This window comes from Magnolia sinica, chromosome 6 (genome assembly GCF_029962835.1).
Source record: "Magnolia sinica isolate HGM2019 chromosome 6, MsV1, whole genome shotgun sequence".
Classification (NCBI taxonomy): Eukaryota; Viridiplantae; Streptophyta; class Magnoliopsida; order Magnoliales; family Magnoliaceae; genus Magnolia; species Magnolia sinica.
The window spans coordinates 22,560,860-22,577,463 of record NC_080578.1 but is presented as its reverse complement, the minus strand read 5'-3'; the positions used below and the strand labels follow the sequence as shown (position 1 = coordinate 22,577,463).

At 37.9% G+C, this 16,604-nt stretch overlaps 1 non-coding gene across 1 annotated transcript; it reads left to right on the top strand.

The window, feature by feature from the left end:
* Window positions 1-15,977: 15,977 nt before the first annotated feature.
* On the top strand, window positions 15,978-16,084 carry LOC131250291 (small nucleolar RNA R71). Its single transcript, XR_009173218.1, has one exon. It is a non-coding gene; the product is annotated as a small nucleolar RNA R71 (small nucleolar RNA).
* The last annotated feature ends 520 nt before the right edge of the window (window positions 16,085-16,604 follow it).

Genomic DNA, 16,604 nt, shown 5'->3' with positions numbered 1-16,604 from the left:
CTTGAATACAAGCAGATGATGACAAAATTCTTGAGGCCAAGGCTATCCAATCTCGCATTCTCCTATGAAGCCTTACCCAGATCCAATGAAGAGCTAGTCATACATAATCTACTATGAAGCCTGAAGTCAAGCCCATCAAGAAAAAGCTATTAAGATCATGTCTGAAGTCCACAATGGAGTAGGAAACCTGTGCACAAATGAACATGTGATGTCCAAGAAGAACTTGTGACTAAGTTGTTACTGAAGAGAGATGGAGATAGACTATTGCAATTGCAACATATTAGGAAGTGCCTCAACTATTCGAAGATTGCATAATGAATTCATGTGCATGCTCCAAGTCTTTATAACCTGTCAACACCCTAACCGTTTTTCATTGTGGGGGTGTTAACATCATCGGAAGAGTGAACGCAAGGGCATCTGATGGTCATGAGTGCAACTGGCCTCAACTGCTTTTGAGGTGGGTTTTAGCCAAGATGAATGGGTGGCATGGTGGGTTGGCTTGGCTGAAAATGTGACCTATTTTAGAAAATAGGTCAGGGTTGGGCTAAGCCCTACCCAACCTGACCTAACCCACCCATAAACCTTATCAATGGTTGATCAGATGACTCAACCTAACTAAAAATACAAAATAAAACAAAGAGAGGATGTATACATGAATCCAGTCAGTTGGGTTAAGCTTATTGAATTTTTAAGTGGGTCAAGTCGATTCAAAGGATAATGAGTGGTTAGTTGAGTTTGGGTTAGAATTCTTGGGCCACTTTGTAAATGGGTAAGGCTTGAGCTGACCCCGACCAATTGCAACCCCTAGTTGGGGCTGGCAATACATCGATGTGGGTCATACCACGGTCCTTACATTCCGTCTTGTGGAGCTCAAATTACACAAAAAGGCAGTGAGATAAGGCAAGATGACAAATGAACATGGCTAGACAACCTTTCTGCTTTTCTTTTCTAGGGGTGCATTTAGTTGCATATTTGGTGTTAATTAAAATCTAATTTGAGATAAAATATCATGAACTTGGTGCAATCAAACACGTACTAAATTACTAAAAAGTTACTTAATTCAAATCTGAATATTCATAGAAAAAATATCCTCTCTCATTTAAAATTTTCTCCAAACAGCAATTGTCAACTGTAATTTAAAATTTCCTCTTTAGAGGCACTTTATAAGCCTTTGATGCACTTATTTCTCTATTTTTTTTTTCTTTTTTCTTTTCCTTTTTTTTTTTGGAAAGGTGAGAGCACACCACATGTATCTTTGTACATGAATTTAGGCGGGCTCCACAAAAAGGACGAGCCTTGCCTATCAAATACTTGCATCAAAAGCCTCAAAATATACAAAAAAAAAAAAGAAAAAAAAAAGAAGACAGCAGAAGAAAGCCATTGTGCTCTTAAAGAAGATGAGGTATAGGGCCACTTGACACAAATAACAACATCTAACATGGACCGAACACAACAGGTTGTGCCCCCAACCTCCAACCTATGCATCACATCACCTCCACAAGAAAACTACCAGCCATACCCATCCACTACCAACTCAACTTTGACTCATACCCGCAGATACGCCTAGTCACAGGACACCTTTTTGCTAGTTGCCATCAATTACATCACTTCCTATTGAGTATACCTGAAGCCCTGAAGCACCTCTGGACACTAAGCATTGGCCGCAAACATTCCTCTCGACACCAACCATTGTCTGCAAGCATTCCTTTTCAAAATGATTACCCACAACCAGCAGCATAAGGGATATCTTCCAGTGGGGACAGGAAAGAACCCTGCTAATAGAGCAAAAAAACACTAAGTTGAAGAATGGAGAATATTGGGCATGTAAAACATCACCAATAGCCCACAGACTACCCAAGTATCGTGAAAACATGACTTTCACCCAGGCCACACCCAACGCAAGGTCTACCAAAAAGGAGAGCGCCACAATCCGAGACACATCTTGCAATATAAGCCTCCTAAAACAGAGCTACCATCCAGGCCCCACCCATACATGAGCCTCCCAAAATCAAGCGATCTTCAACTAGATCCACCTATGTGATCAAGACAGTGGTAGAACAAGGGCCACATGCTACACCCACCAAACCAAAGGGTGAAATCACCCCAATCAACCCCCAAAGTGACTTTAAAAAAAAAAAACAACAATAGCCAAAGAACTAAAACTTAACATCCTCCATTTGCCACCCAATGCACTATTAAGTCCAAGGATTCCATAGACATCTTTTCTCTTGAAGAATTGCAAAACTTCAGATTCAGTAGATGTGAATGCAGTGGCATTACTTCATCAAGCTTGCAAACTTGTGGTCCAATTGAATATCTGCAAATGCATAAGCAATGTGTAGCTAAAAAATTAGAAAAGAAATTTGGTAACAAAATGTCTAAAAATTTAATGATAATTTGAAACGTAAAAGCCTCCATAAACAGACATATGATTATTACACAACAATTTAGAGGGCTTCAGGCTTAGAAAGATGAACAATCTGTAACAAGATTTACTACATTCTATGCATGACAACTAAGTAAGGAATCAATCACTATCATTAGTGCAACTATGACACCAAGAGCAAGAAGGACCTTCAGGTTTGTTGGGTTTACTTCTTGTGCATGCATCACACTTTAGTTGGGGTTTCGAATCATGCCCAGGATAAAAATAAACATTCATAAAAGGAAAGAAGAAGAAGAAGAAAGAAACACCCATGAACAGCTCAAAAAATCCTAATATCATGACTCAATAACCATATCAAATCCTTATGTGTAGAAAATAAAAAGCCCAATACAAATCCTACCCAAAAAGCAGCTATTTGGGATCCTTTCAAAAAGTTAGAAAATACACTCACCTTTGACAAAAGATTTAATTTTTTGGTCATACGTTACGGTCTTTACACCCTAATGATTGATTGATATCGAATAGTGTATTTGATGGCTGCATATGATATTTCATATATTAATGAATAAGGTGTCTCACAATATTAAAATTTAAACAATTCAAAATATATTACAATGCATACACACTGACGGTTGGTTTTAACTGAGCAAAATAACACTTCCTGCAGATGATTGTTGATGTAAATGTGATAATTGTAAGTTACTATAATGAATTTGTTGGTACAAATTAATGCTTGGTTGGTAGCCACGTGTAGCCAAAAGACCATTCATTGATCCATTAGTACCAGGAGTGGATATCCTGTAACAACTTAGTATGATAATAATTGAATTCTAGTAGAGAAAAAAACACATAATAAGGAAAACTTCAATGAGCACAAGACATGTGTATATACTATTACCAATGTACAAAAATAAATCTCACCGCTACCTGAGTTCTTATGTTGAACATGTTTTGCTCAAAGATGCTAATATTAGGTACTTCATACCAGCATTGAGCTAATGGTGCATTTGTTAACCCGCTAGGACCAAGAGTGGATATCCCAAAATGACTCGGTCTAACAACAATTGAATTCTAGTATACAAAAAACCACAATAAACAAAACTTCAATGACCATAAGCTATATGAATATTACATCTACTATTACTTATGTATAAAATTAAACCTCACCTCTACTTGAGTTCCAATGTTGAAGATGTTTTGTTTAAACATGTTAGCATTAGTTACTTCATAGCCACATTGAGCCAAGGGTGTGGTTTCTAATCCACTAGGTCTAAGACTAGGAGTGTAGCTCATCACCATATGCTGATCTTATTTTGAATGAGATCCACTTGGTAATCTTGAGGGACTCACCCTAATGGAGAAAAAATAAATCAGGAACTGTAACACTATTAACATTTAACATAACAAACTTTAGTAAACAAAACCTCATCGATACCTGATTGAGATGACTAGATTCACGTTATGTACATGAATGATGCGAAGGGTGTAGTTTCTAATCCACTAGGTCTAGGACTCGGAGTGTAACTCATCACCATAAGCTGACCTTGTCCTAAATGAGATCCACTTGGTAATCTTGAGAGACTCACCAAAATAACATGTGAAACATGTGAACCCTAATGGAGGAAAAAATAAATCAGGAACTATAATACTATTAACATTTAACATAACAAACTTTAGTAAACAAAACCTCATCGATACCTTATTGAAATGACTAGATTCAGGTAATATACATGAATGATGCGAAGGCTGAAATAAAGCAAGGTGCATATTGTTCAGTGCTTGAGTCATTTCCTGTCTCTTTTGATTTTCCTATGGGTGAACATATTCAATTCAGAATCTTTTCTTCTTTGCTTTATCTAGGGAATATATATAAGCGCAATAGCTATACCCCCAAACGTAGTCTTTACTTTAATCCCAGTTACGGTTTGTGAACATTGAGTTTCAACAACAATATCTTATTGTTCATTCGGCTTAGGGTGTGCATTTTCTCCATCTACACTTTTAAATTTCTCATCACATGCATCATTAATATGAACAATTTCAATCGGCTCAGAGCATGTATGTTCAACATCTACACTTTCAATCAATCTAGGGATTGAATGTTCAATATCTACACTTTCTTCAACAACTTGATGCAGCTTTTGTAGTGGTTCCTTCGACACTTTTTTACATTCCATCAATGCATCATGAAACTCCACATATCTATCAATGAATTTGAAGAGGTCTTCGTGTTCCCCAACAATTGCCGCAAGTTTATGAACCTTCTAACACAAATATTTATAACATTTACTTAAATCAATATTTCACTACCTTGCATTGATAATTCAGTCCGATCTCTACCAAAACCTATATTCACATCTCTTTGCCATCTTTTTAGGATATAATGGGGATTAAGCATATTTATGTTATAATAATTAAAAAATTTCAATGCATGACTACATAAGATCCTTGCAAATTCAAATTTCTTGTAGCTACAACTCACAGTTCCATCTGATGTGTCGAATTTAACAATGCATTCTTCAACTTTGTCATTATAAATACCACGATACTTAGTAATCGTACTAAACTCACCACATTTATAAATTGAATGACTAATAAATTCCTTATACTTTTCTTGAAACATTACAAACACTTCTGGAGTATACACATTTTCTTCTTCCTGTAACATCTTCACATTAAGAAACATTACAGGGATACTATGCCTCATTTGAAAGTCAGTTTGGTTCTCTTTATATCATAGATCAACAAGTAATCCATCCTAATAATGGAAGAAATGCAATAGATTGTATTTAGACTTTAGATATGTTTTCAATACATGATTCATACTCTCACTTCGTTGCGTACTCACCATGCCTGCGCAGAATGTATTTCTTCCATAAATCAACCAATGCCCATTTTTCTTTTTCTTAAACAAATCTTTTAGCCATTTTTTTCAGTTAAGTTATACTTCTCGAGCATGTTATTCAATACATTTATAAATTCTACCTCCTCCTCATAATCATATATACACCTATTAAAATCATAATAAAAACTTCTTGAACCTCAAATACCTTACCAATGTATTTTGCAACATTTTGGTAGATATGCCAAATACATAAATGATGATATGTTCCTGGCATCACTGAAATTTTTGCCTTAGCCATTGTAGGGTCTTCGTCTGTTAAGATTGTCATTGATTGTTTTCTATGCATTACACTTGAAAATGTTTGAAATATTCAATCATTTCATCTTATAGCAATGCCACACCAAATATTATAGTTTGCTTATGATGATTTACTCCAATAAATGGTGTAAATGACCATCCATAACTATTTATTATGTATGTGGTATAGAAGGAAACGACATCTCCAAACACACTATAGTCTATTATTGGCTTTGCATCTGTCCAAAATATATTTATCATCTGATCATCTTCGTCAAGTTATAACGCATAGAAGAAAGATGGATTCTCCACTTGCATTTTTTGAAAGTATTCAAGAACAGGTCTAGCATCACCTTTTTCCATCTCTTTCATTCATGTCTTTTATAAGTAATTTTTGTAATCAACGCATGTGAAACCCAAATTTTTCAGACCTCCAAATTTTCTACTTAGCACTTCTATAACTTCTTTCAGGTTTATTCTTGAATCTTCCATTCTATCTACTGCAGTTTTTTGAATATCAGTCATGCCTCTATGTGACCTTAACATATGCACCTTCGTTGGTGTAATAACCTCATAGTTACGCTCTGTTATAAACTTAGGCACACTATATTTTTCATTTTTTTGAAGCTTAATCTCCATGCATGCTAGACATTGAGTTCTTATAATTGGTCGAATATACTTTGCTTGGCCTTGTTTTTTCTTTTTACTTCTACAACCTTATTTAGAACAACAAAATATTCTTGTAAGTATGATCTTACCATCATTAAATTTATTTACCCATACCTTTCGAACATTGAATGTTGTATTCCTAGCATACCTATTGTAGAACTCGTATGCACTCTTGTCAGAGATAAACACCATTCCTACTTTAGGCGCTTCATTTAAATTCTTATATGTATCTATCCGTAAATATTCTCTAATTTTCCCCTGGTCATCTATTTCAGTATCAAAATCTAATCTTCAACATGGTTGAGTAAATGGTAAACTCTCCAATAATTGTGGGCTTTCTCCTTGATCATCTATTTCAGCATCAAAATATAATCTTTAACATGGTTGAAAAAATTGTAAACTCTCTAATAATTGTTGTCTTGCTCCTTGATAATTTATTTCGGTATCTAAATATAATCTTCGGCATAGTTGAGAAAATGGTAAACTCTCCAATAATTATTGGCTTGTTCCTTGATAATATATTTCAGTATTCAAATTAATCTTTGATACGCTGGGAAAATGGTAGACTCTCTAAAAATTGTTGGCTTGCTCCTTGATAATCAATTTTAGTATTTAAATCTAATCTTTAACATGACTAAGAAAATAATAGACTCTCGAAGGTATTAACATCTATTTCACATATTGACCTACAAAAGAAACATGCATTGGAAGGCAATCAATCAATCAATAGAGAACCATATATTTGGAGAATATAAGGATTGGTGCACACTGAAGCAAAGCAATGCCTCAACATAAAGCCAATGAATTTTCAGGCCATTAATGGATGCACACTCAAGCTAAAATCACCATAACCAAAAACCCAGCAATTTCCACATGAAATACAAAAAACCAACAAAAACACAAAAATTAGAGCTCATATGAGAAACAACTGCAACAAAACAACAAAAACTCCCACTTGAAATTCTCACCCCATAACTGCCATTTTCGTAAGAACTATATATAACAATAACAACAATCAGCTTTTGAGCATCTTCATTAGAAAAACTCAATAAAAAACCATTTAACAAAAACATGACTATCTAAGAAGAAACGAAAATTCCATTCCTATCATACAACTATTTCACTACCATTTTGAAGACACAAATTTCCCACCTTTCTTCATTCAAATTCCTCCGAAGAATGATACCTATATGTAGAGACTTCAAATCCCATCCACAAAATCACATATTAAACACCCTCAAAATCCTCTCAAAGACAAAAAACCAAAATGCCAACTTCAATCATCTAAGAAAAGAAAACTCAAAATGACAACTTATTTTTCTCTAAGCAAACAAACTCAAGAAATCCTGACCTTAGAGCTATTAAAGCTAAAATTAGCACAAAGAAATGAGGAGAAATTAACTTTAATTTTACATGATTCCATCTTCTCACTTCATTCCAACGGTTTCCTGTAAGCTAAGTATTCACTCCCCAAGTATAGGGTTGTGATGTAGTAATAAACTCGGTGAGACCGAGGTCGAATCCCAAGGGACTGATACCTGTACGTAATCTGAAACTAAGTAGAACTAGAACTAGACTAAGATGAAATTTAAATCAACTGTAATTTGAGGAATAATGATGAAATAATTATTTAAAACTTAAAAAATTTAGAAGTAGGAAACTAGGGATTCAAAGGATCCACTTGTAGAGATCAAGGAGATCTACGGTCGATTCATGAACTCAACTGGACTTCGAGTCTTAGCTTCATCCAGTTGGAAGATATAACCTGAAAATCAATTCTTAACTTTATTTAATCTAGTTTTCAAGAGATCAGACGGGAGTAAATTAGAATGGATTCCATCACAAAACCATACCCATGAGACAAAGCAAACAATAGAATTAAACCAATTCACAGCCAATCTGAGTGATGTATGAATGTCAGGAAGAGTTCTATCATCCAACCATGCCTAGGAGACGATGGTGAACAACAGGGTTCCCAAATTCATAAACCCTATAATACTAAGAACATGCTCAAAGCTATCACAAATCTATTGTAATTTCAGTCACAACAAACCATTAAAAACTGGGAGCATTCCTATTAATCAAACTAAATCAACATCAATTTAGTCTAACATGAATCAAAGCCATAACATGAATCAAAACCATAGAATCGTTCCCATCACACCACAAGCTTCACCTCTTAGCCCTAGCTAAGAGGTTTAACCTACCATGATTAGGCTATCCTCAAATTAAAGCATAAAGAAAAAAATAGCAAATACAACTAAAAAATCTTCTCTAACTCTGTCTCTTCTCTTGTATCCACATTCAAGCCCCCAAGCCGAGATTTTTCTATCTCTCTTTCTCTCTCCCTTTTATAGGCTGATGGAGGCGGTGGAGAATGATGCAGTGGAGTCGGTGCGTCTGTGCGTAAGACCTCTTGCAACAAGGACTTGCGTATCTCTGTTCAGTGTAGCGAAAAAGAAAAACACAAAAGCATCTACGTTTGGTCTGAATTTGATTTGCTGACTGTCTAAATCTTTCGAAACTGGCTTCTTGGTTGGGGTCAGGACCTCCTTTTTACACTTTTGGACGGTCCAGATTGGTCGAATGGGCCATTCTGGTGGGCCATAACGTCATATTACGTCTGGTTTTCACGGACGCACGGCCTGCACAGAAAAGCTGCGCTGTGATGATTGGTGGGCCCCTGTTTAGCGTCGGTGAGAAAATCCACTCCATCCATTAGCTTCTTGGCGAGATTTCGGGTGGGAATGAATGGTTTTGGAGTGATTTTGATATGGCCCACGTACTTGATCTTACGTCCATCTGATCTGTGTTTGAAAGATTAGGAACCTATCATCGCTATTTCCTGGAATTGTGTCACCTAGGTGGTGATAAGAGGATCGGTGGGATTCCAATGGATGGTCCAGATCGGACCGTCGATGCATGGTGGTGGCCCACAAGAATCCAACCGCGGCTCTGTTTCACAGCACAGGAAACATAGTTTCCTATTTGGAGAAGAGACTCGGTCAAACCGAGTTTTGACCGGACTCCCAATCCGGTGTACCTCTCATGCACATGTACCCTATGTACATGCAATGTACACGTGGGGCCCATAGTGATGTTCAAGAGAAATTCGCTCCTACCATCTGTTTTGTTACCTCATTTAAGGAGTTGAAACCAAAATTGAAGTGTATCTAGATATCAGGTGGGCCCCAAATCAAAGTTTTATGGGATAATTTGTCCGTTGGGCCACTTTTACAAGTATCCAATGGCTAAAATTTTATGTGTACAGTTAATCTATGGTCCTCAGTCCATTTATGAAGTTTCGAGTCGATCAGATAGTGGGAACATTGTGATCTTGCATTCTGGATGTTTTTCAGGCCTGTTTGAAGTGAGTGGCTGGAATTTCCCTGATCTCTGGCGTGTAAATCCTCAATCTTGGTCCCATGGAGTCCCGTCCAATGCCTTGGTGATGCCAGAGTGTCAAATCCATACCTTTAGTATCATTTTCAATCCATGCTCGTCAATTCTCCTTGCATCACTAACACGATTAAAATAGCCCATTAAAACAGTATCATGTTCATAATTCAGGTAATAACTAGGGTCTAATATGCAATATTTGACCCTCAACACAACCCCCAACCAGCATTTTGCTAGTCCCGAGCAAAGTATGCGAAAAATAAATTGAGAATTACAGGACAATTTCTATAAACTCGAGTGATTTTTGAAAACAATCCAGAACTAGAAGTCTAAGATTCATAATTGTTGGCATTACTTTCTCCTGGAATCAAGCTTATGGTAAACTTCATAATCAAGTTCAAATATTAATCCATTAATTAAAACGATTCTAAACATTGAGTTCCATGAGTATATAGTGTAATCTCGGCTTAACACTATTAAGATTCACTTCTCTATTTCAGGATATCATTGGTAACCACAAGAGAATTCATGATAACCTAAACCAAAACTTGATCCATTTTTCCAGCTTTTGATGATTTTCACACTATGTCAACTTTTTAAGAGTAAAGCCAAGGAGGGGAAATGAATCCTCACCTATAGGGAGCAGACCCATGGTGAAGACTAGTCGCCCAACCCTTTCCAAATATCGACCATGGGGAATTGGATCTACACCTATAGGGAGCAAACCTTTGGTGAAGTTCGTTCGCCCAACCCTTTCCGCAGGCTGCTATCTTGTAATTGGGTATTTTCTTTTTCTTTTATTCTTCTTATTGAATATGATGGACAAATTCCCAGGTTAGTTCCTTCCATGTTTAATGATCACCAAGTTACACTTCAATATCGAACTGAAACCTCAATGTGTAAGCGAGATGTGACATGTGAAATTATGACTCAATCAATATTTAAAACTTCTAATCATGGATTAATAGTTCGAACTTAACTGTGAAGTTTAACAGATACTAAATCCAAGAGTCATAAATTACCAACATCATGTATCTTATAAGTCTGAATCCGAGATGGGAGTCCAAATCACTTCGAATTCATGCGAAATTTCAGAAAAATTTAAAAAATTTCACAATTTCTGCTCATGACTAAGAAAACACTGATTATGACACCTAATCTCCCACCCCCAACCTAAAATCTACATTGTCCTCAATGTAAAAGATATGATCATGCAATGTAAATGAGACAATGAAATTGCAAGAGAAGTGATGGAAAGATAGTACCTAGACGAAGGGCTCAAGAAGCTTTTTCCAAAGATATATCAGCGTGAGAGCGGGTCAGCTCAAGAGAGAAATCAACAAAAGTAAAATAATAAAAATAACATCACAAAAAGAAGATCCTACCTATACCACTTTCGCTGATGCTCTCGATTGCATTTAGCTTATGCAACAAGCCTTTAAACCCATAGGTTGCCCCTAGTGGACGAGTTATAGTCTCGTGAGGGTTTGCAGCAATGTTACCCACAAACATTGAACTGGAAAAATGAAATGGAATAAAAAATAAATAAAAATAAAAAAACAGCATAAAGCAAACTACCTTAGTCCTATGAAAACAGGAAACCTACCTATACCTCCATCAGCCTAGGAGATCAATCCTGGTAAACAGGATCAGTCAGAGGTATGGACATGTCCTCTTAATCAAATTTCTCGACAAATGGCTTTAAGCGATGTCCATTTACTTTAAACTCCTTGCCATTGTCAGGATCTCTTATCTCAATGGCCCCATAAGGATATGCAGTGACCACAATGTAAGGGTCAGTCCAACGAGATCGAAGCTTACTTGGAAAGAGATGTAATCGAGAATTATACAAAAGGACTTTCTGACCAGGTATGAATGATTTCCGCAGAATACGTTGGTCATGAAACGCCTTCATTCCGTCCTTATAAATTCTCGAGTTCTCGTATGCATCGTTCCGGATTTCTTCGAGTTCATTCAATTGAAGTTTGCATAGCGAGTCGACGTTGTAGAGATTGAAATTCAATTTTTTGATTGCCTAGTAGGCTCTATGTTCCAACTCCACAGGCAAGTGGCAAGCCTTCCCATAGACAAGTCTAAAGGGAGACATTCCAATAGGGGTTTTAAACGCAGTACGGTAAGCCCATAAGGCATCAGTCAATCGGATTGACTAATCCTTACGGTCAGGGTTAACTGTTTTCTCTAAAATGTGTTTGATCTCTCTATTGGAAATCTCAACTTGCCCACTTGTCTGTGGGTGATATGGGGTGCTCACCCTATGAGAGATATCGTATTTCTTCATTAAACTCTCGAATGGCCTATTACAAAAGTGTGAGCCCCCATCACTAATGATAGCTCGAGGCGTTCCGAATCGGGAAAGGATGTTCTCTTTTAAGAATTTAATAACCGTGCGATGGTCATTATTCTGACACGGAATCGCTTCAACCCATTTAGTGACATAGTCTACAGCGAGCAAAATATATAGATTTCCAAAAGATTGGGGGAATGGTCCCATGAAATCAATGCCCTAGCAATCAAATGCCTCGATGATAAGAATGAGATTCAAGGGCATCATATTTCGACGGGACAACGCTCCCAATTTCTGACAACGCTCACAAGCTTTGCAAAACTCATGAGTGTCCCTGAACATAGTGGGCCAGTAAAAGCCACACTGTAAAATCTTGGCTGTGGTCTTTTTGGCAGAAAAGTGACCACCACAGGCCTGTGAATGACAGAAAGAGATGACACTCTGATGCTCAACGTCTGACACACATCTCCTTAAGATTTGGTTTGAGAAATATTTAAATAAATATGAATCATCCCAGAAAAAGTTGCACACCTTGGTGAAAAATTTCTTCTTATCTTGCGCAGTCCAATGTATCGGTATGGAACCTGTAGCAAGATAATTAGCAATATCAGCGAACCAAGGTGAATGAGAGACTTTGAATAATTGTTCATCAGGGAACATGTCATTGATATATGTCATTTCAAGGGAATCAGAGGGATTAAGGTGAGAAAGATGGTCAGCCACTACGTTCTCTACTCCCTTTTTATCTTTTATTTCTAAGTCAAATTCCTGGAGTAGGAGGATCCATCGTATCAGGCGGGGCTTAACATCATTCTTAGACAGAAGATACTTGAGCGCCGCGTGATCAGCGTAAATAATGATCTTGGATCCAATCAAGTAGGACCAAAATTTGTCCAAAGCGAACACTACGGCCAAGAGTTCCTTTTCCGTAGTCGAGTAGTTCACTTGGGCAGGATTTAGAGTCTTACTCGCATAATGAATAATGTAGGGTTTCTTATCTTTTCTCTGGCCTAGAACCACCCCAAGAGCATAATCAGACGCATCTTACATAAGTTCAAAAGGAATGCCCCAGTCAGGTGGTTGTATGATGGGTGCACTAGTCAATATGCCCTTAAGCTTAGTGAAAGCTTCTTGACATGGCTCAGTCCACTCGTATGGTACATCCTTTTGAAGTAGATTACATAAAGGATGAGAGAGGAGACTAAAATTCTTTATGAATCGCTTGTAAAATCCTGTGTGTCCTAAGAAGGATCGTACGTCTCTAATGTTCTTGGGTGGAGGTAGGTTAGAGATAAGATCGATTTTTACCTTATACACCTCGATTTCTTTGGACGAGATAATATGTCCAAGGACAATTTCCTTATGAACCATGAAATGACACTTCTCCCAATTAAGTACCAAGTTCTTTTCTTCACATCTTTTCAGCACACATTTAAGACTCTCTAAGCACTCACTGAAAGATGAGCCAAAAATAGAGAAATCGTCCATGAAGATCTCTAGATATTTCCCCACCATATCAAAAAAGATACTCATCATACATCGCTGAAAGGTGGCAAGGGCATTACATAATCCGAATGGCATCCTTCTGTAGGCAAAGGTGACGTAGGGACATGTAAATGTGGTCTTTTCTTGGTCCTCAGGGGTGATTTCAATCTGATTGTAGCCTGAATACCCGTCAAGGAAACAGTAATAGGAATGACCATCTAGCCTTTTCAAGATTTGATCAATGAAGGGCAAAGGAAAGTGGTCCTTCCTCATGACGGTATTCAGCTTCCTGTTGTCAATGCACATTCTCCAACCAGTAGTAACTCTAGTTGGCACGAGTTCATTATTGGCATTGGCTATGATGGTGATCCCGGACTTCTTAAGAACCACCTAAGTTGGACTCACCCATTGACTATCGGATATAGGGTATATGATACCCACATCTAATATTTTAAGAACCTCGGCCTTAACCACTTCCCTCATGTTTGGATTTAGTCTACGTTGTGATTGCCGAGCGGTCTTCGCATTATCCTCAAGATATATGCGGTGAGTACAAATCAAGGGGTCGATTCTCTTGAGGTCTGCTATCGTCCATCCAAGGGCTCCCTTATGCTCAATGAGAGTAGATATGAGCATACTCTCATGTTCTTTCTCCAGGTAGGCAGAGATCACCACTGGGTATGTCTCATCTTGATGTAAATAAACATATTTCAAATCAGAGGGCAAAGGTTTTAGGTCAAGCTTTGGTGGCTTGAAGTTAGACGGTAGAGGCACTACATCAGTTTGGGGCAACTCTTCAAATTGTGGCCTCCATCGGTTAACTTCAAGTACCGGTGCAGTATCAAGCAAGGCACACGTCTCCCTAATCATGTCATCATCAAAATCATGGGAGTGGGCCAGGCACGTCTCTAGAGGGTCAGAGGATAAGGTCAGAGGTGTCGTATCTTCCACGAAAGAGTCAAGCATGTTAATGTCATGGAAATCGTCATCATCCTTTAAGTTCCTACCGTTATTGAAAAAAATGTTTGACTCCAATGTCATATTCCCAAAAGACATAGTTATGACACCATTCCTGCAATTGATAATTACGTTTGAAGTGGCAAGGAATGGGCGACCAAGAATGACAGGAATCTGAGTGTTCATGTTATGATGGGTTCGGTGTCCAGGATGATAAAATCTACAGAGTAGTAAAATCTATCAACTTAGACCAACACATCCTCAATTATCCCTCTTGGTACATGAACAGAGCAATCGACAAGTTGTAGTGTGGTTAGGGTGGGTTTTAATTCCCCCAAACCTAACTGTCTGTATACCGAGTAGGGAATCAGATTGACGCTCGCTCCTAAGTCAAGAAGTGCATGATCAATTCGATGGTCCCCGATTACACATGATATGATTGGGCTACCGGGATTTTTAAATTTCTGTGGCACATCTTGCTTTAGAATGACACTCACTTTCTCGGTCAAGAAGATCTTCTTTTGAATATTCTGCCGTCGTTTGGTCATGCATAAGTCTTTCAAGAATTTGGTATATGAAGGTATCTGTTTTACGACATCAAGTAGAGGAATGTTGACCTTTACTTGTTTCAACACCTCTAGGATATCCTAAGAGTTAGAGGTTTTGGTGCGACCAACCGTTGGGGCAATGGAGCAACTGACTTTTCTAGAAGTTTTGGTTCTAATTTTTGTGGGGCATCACTAGGTCCATCATTGTTGTCCTCTTCTGGTTCTTAAGGCTTTTCGAGTCTAACTGGAAGGGTTTTATCAATGATCTTCCCACTCCTAAGAGTGGTGATGGATTTAGCGTGCTCCATTTGATTTGAAGAGCTAGGGTCACTTATTTCATATTGCGGTTTGGGATTGGGGAGAGGTTGAGCAGGAAGCATCCCCTTCCCTCCACTTGTTAATTGTGACTCTATCCTTTGAATAGACGACGCAAGCGTTCCTAATGCTGTGAAGACATCATGAAACGCTTGTGCCGAATTTTGATTAAGTAGCTCTTGTTCTCGAATATGTTTTTGAACTGGATCCTCTTGAGGTTTTCCTTGATTTGGAATTTGATTGAAGAAACCTTGAGGGGTAGCAGTTTGTCCATTTCTCCAACTAAAGTTTGGATGATTTTTCCAATCAGGATTGTACGTATTAGATTTCGGTCCATTGAAAGGTCTTTGATAAGTATTTACGGCATTGGATTGTTCATTCAACACTTATCGAAAGGCAGGTATTGTAGGACAATTTTCAGTTGTGTGAATGTTGCAATCACAGATGCCGCAAACACTTTCATTAACCTTATCCTTCTTTCCTTCCATGGCCTCAAATTTTCTTATGAGCGTGGTCACTTTATACTTGAGATCATCCTCTTCTTTCAAGAGATACAATCCACCTTTCTCCTTAGATTGAGTTGGCCTAGACGGGGTGTTCGATTTTGGGTAATAGTCCCATGATTGTGTTTTTTCAGCAAGACTATCGAGGTAATCCCATACCTCATCGACATTTTTATTAATGAATTCTCCATTACACATTGTCTCGACCATTTGGCGCATGGAAGATGTCAGTCCATCATAGAAAAAATTTGTAATGCGCCACGTTTCAAAGCCGTGTTGTGGGCATGAACTGACCAAATCCTTGAACCTTTCCCAACATTGGTAAAATGTTTCATCCTCCTTTTGGGTGAAGTTCATGATTGCTTTTCTAAGGGTAATTGTTTTATGATGTGGAAAAAATTTCTTTATAAATTCCCTCTGCATATCATTCCATGTGCCAATGGATCTAAGACGCAGTGAATGTAACCACGTCTTAGCCTTCTCCTTCAAGGAAAAAGGAAAGAGTTTCAGCCTGACGGTGTCCTCAGACACATTTTGAAAATATAAAGTGGCTATGATCTCATTAAACTCTTTCAAATGTAGATATGGTTCTTCAGATTCAAGCCCATGGAACTTAAGAAGGAGTTGGATAACCCCTAGCTTGACGTCCATATGTCCTGTATTTTCAGGAAAAATCATGCATGAGGGCGTACTACTCACCCCCACTGGTTATAAATAATCTCGTAAAGTACGAGGCGGGGGTGCTCGATGCACCTCATTCTCATCCTGAATGTCCTCCACCCTAGGTTGGGGTAGAAGAGGTTGGTTTTCAGCCATCGCTTCAATTAACTCAGGGGATTTCGAGTGGTGTCTAGTCCTGCGATGGATAGTTAACCCCTCAATCAATCCTCCTTCA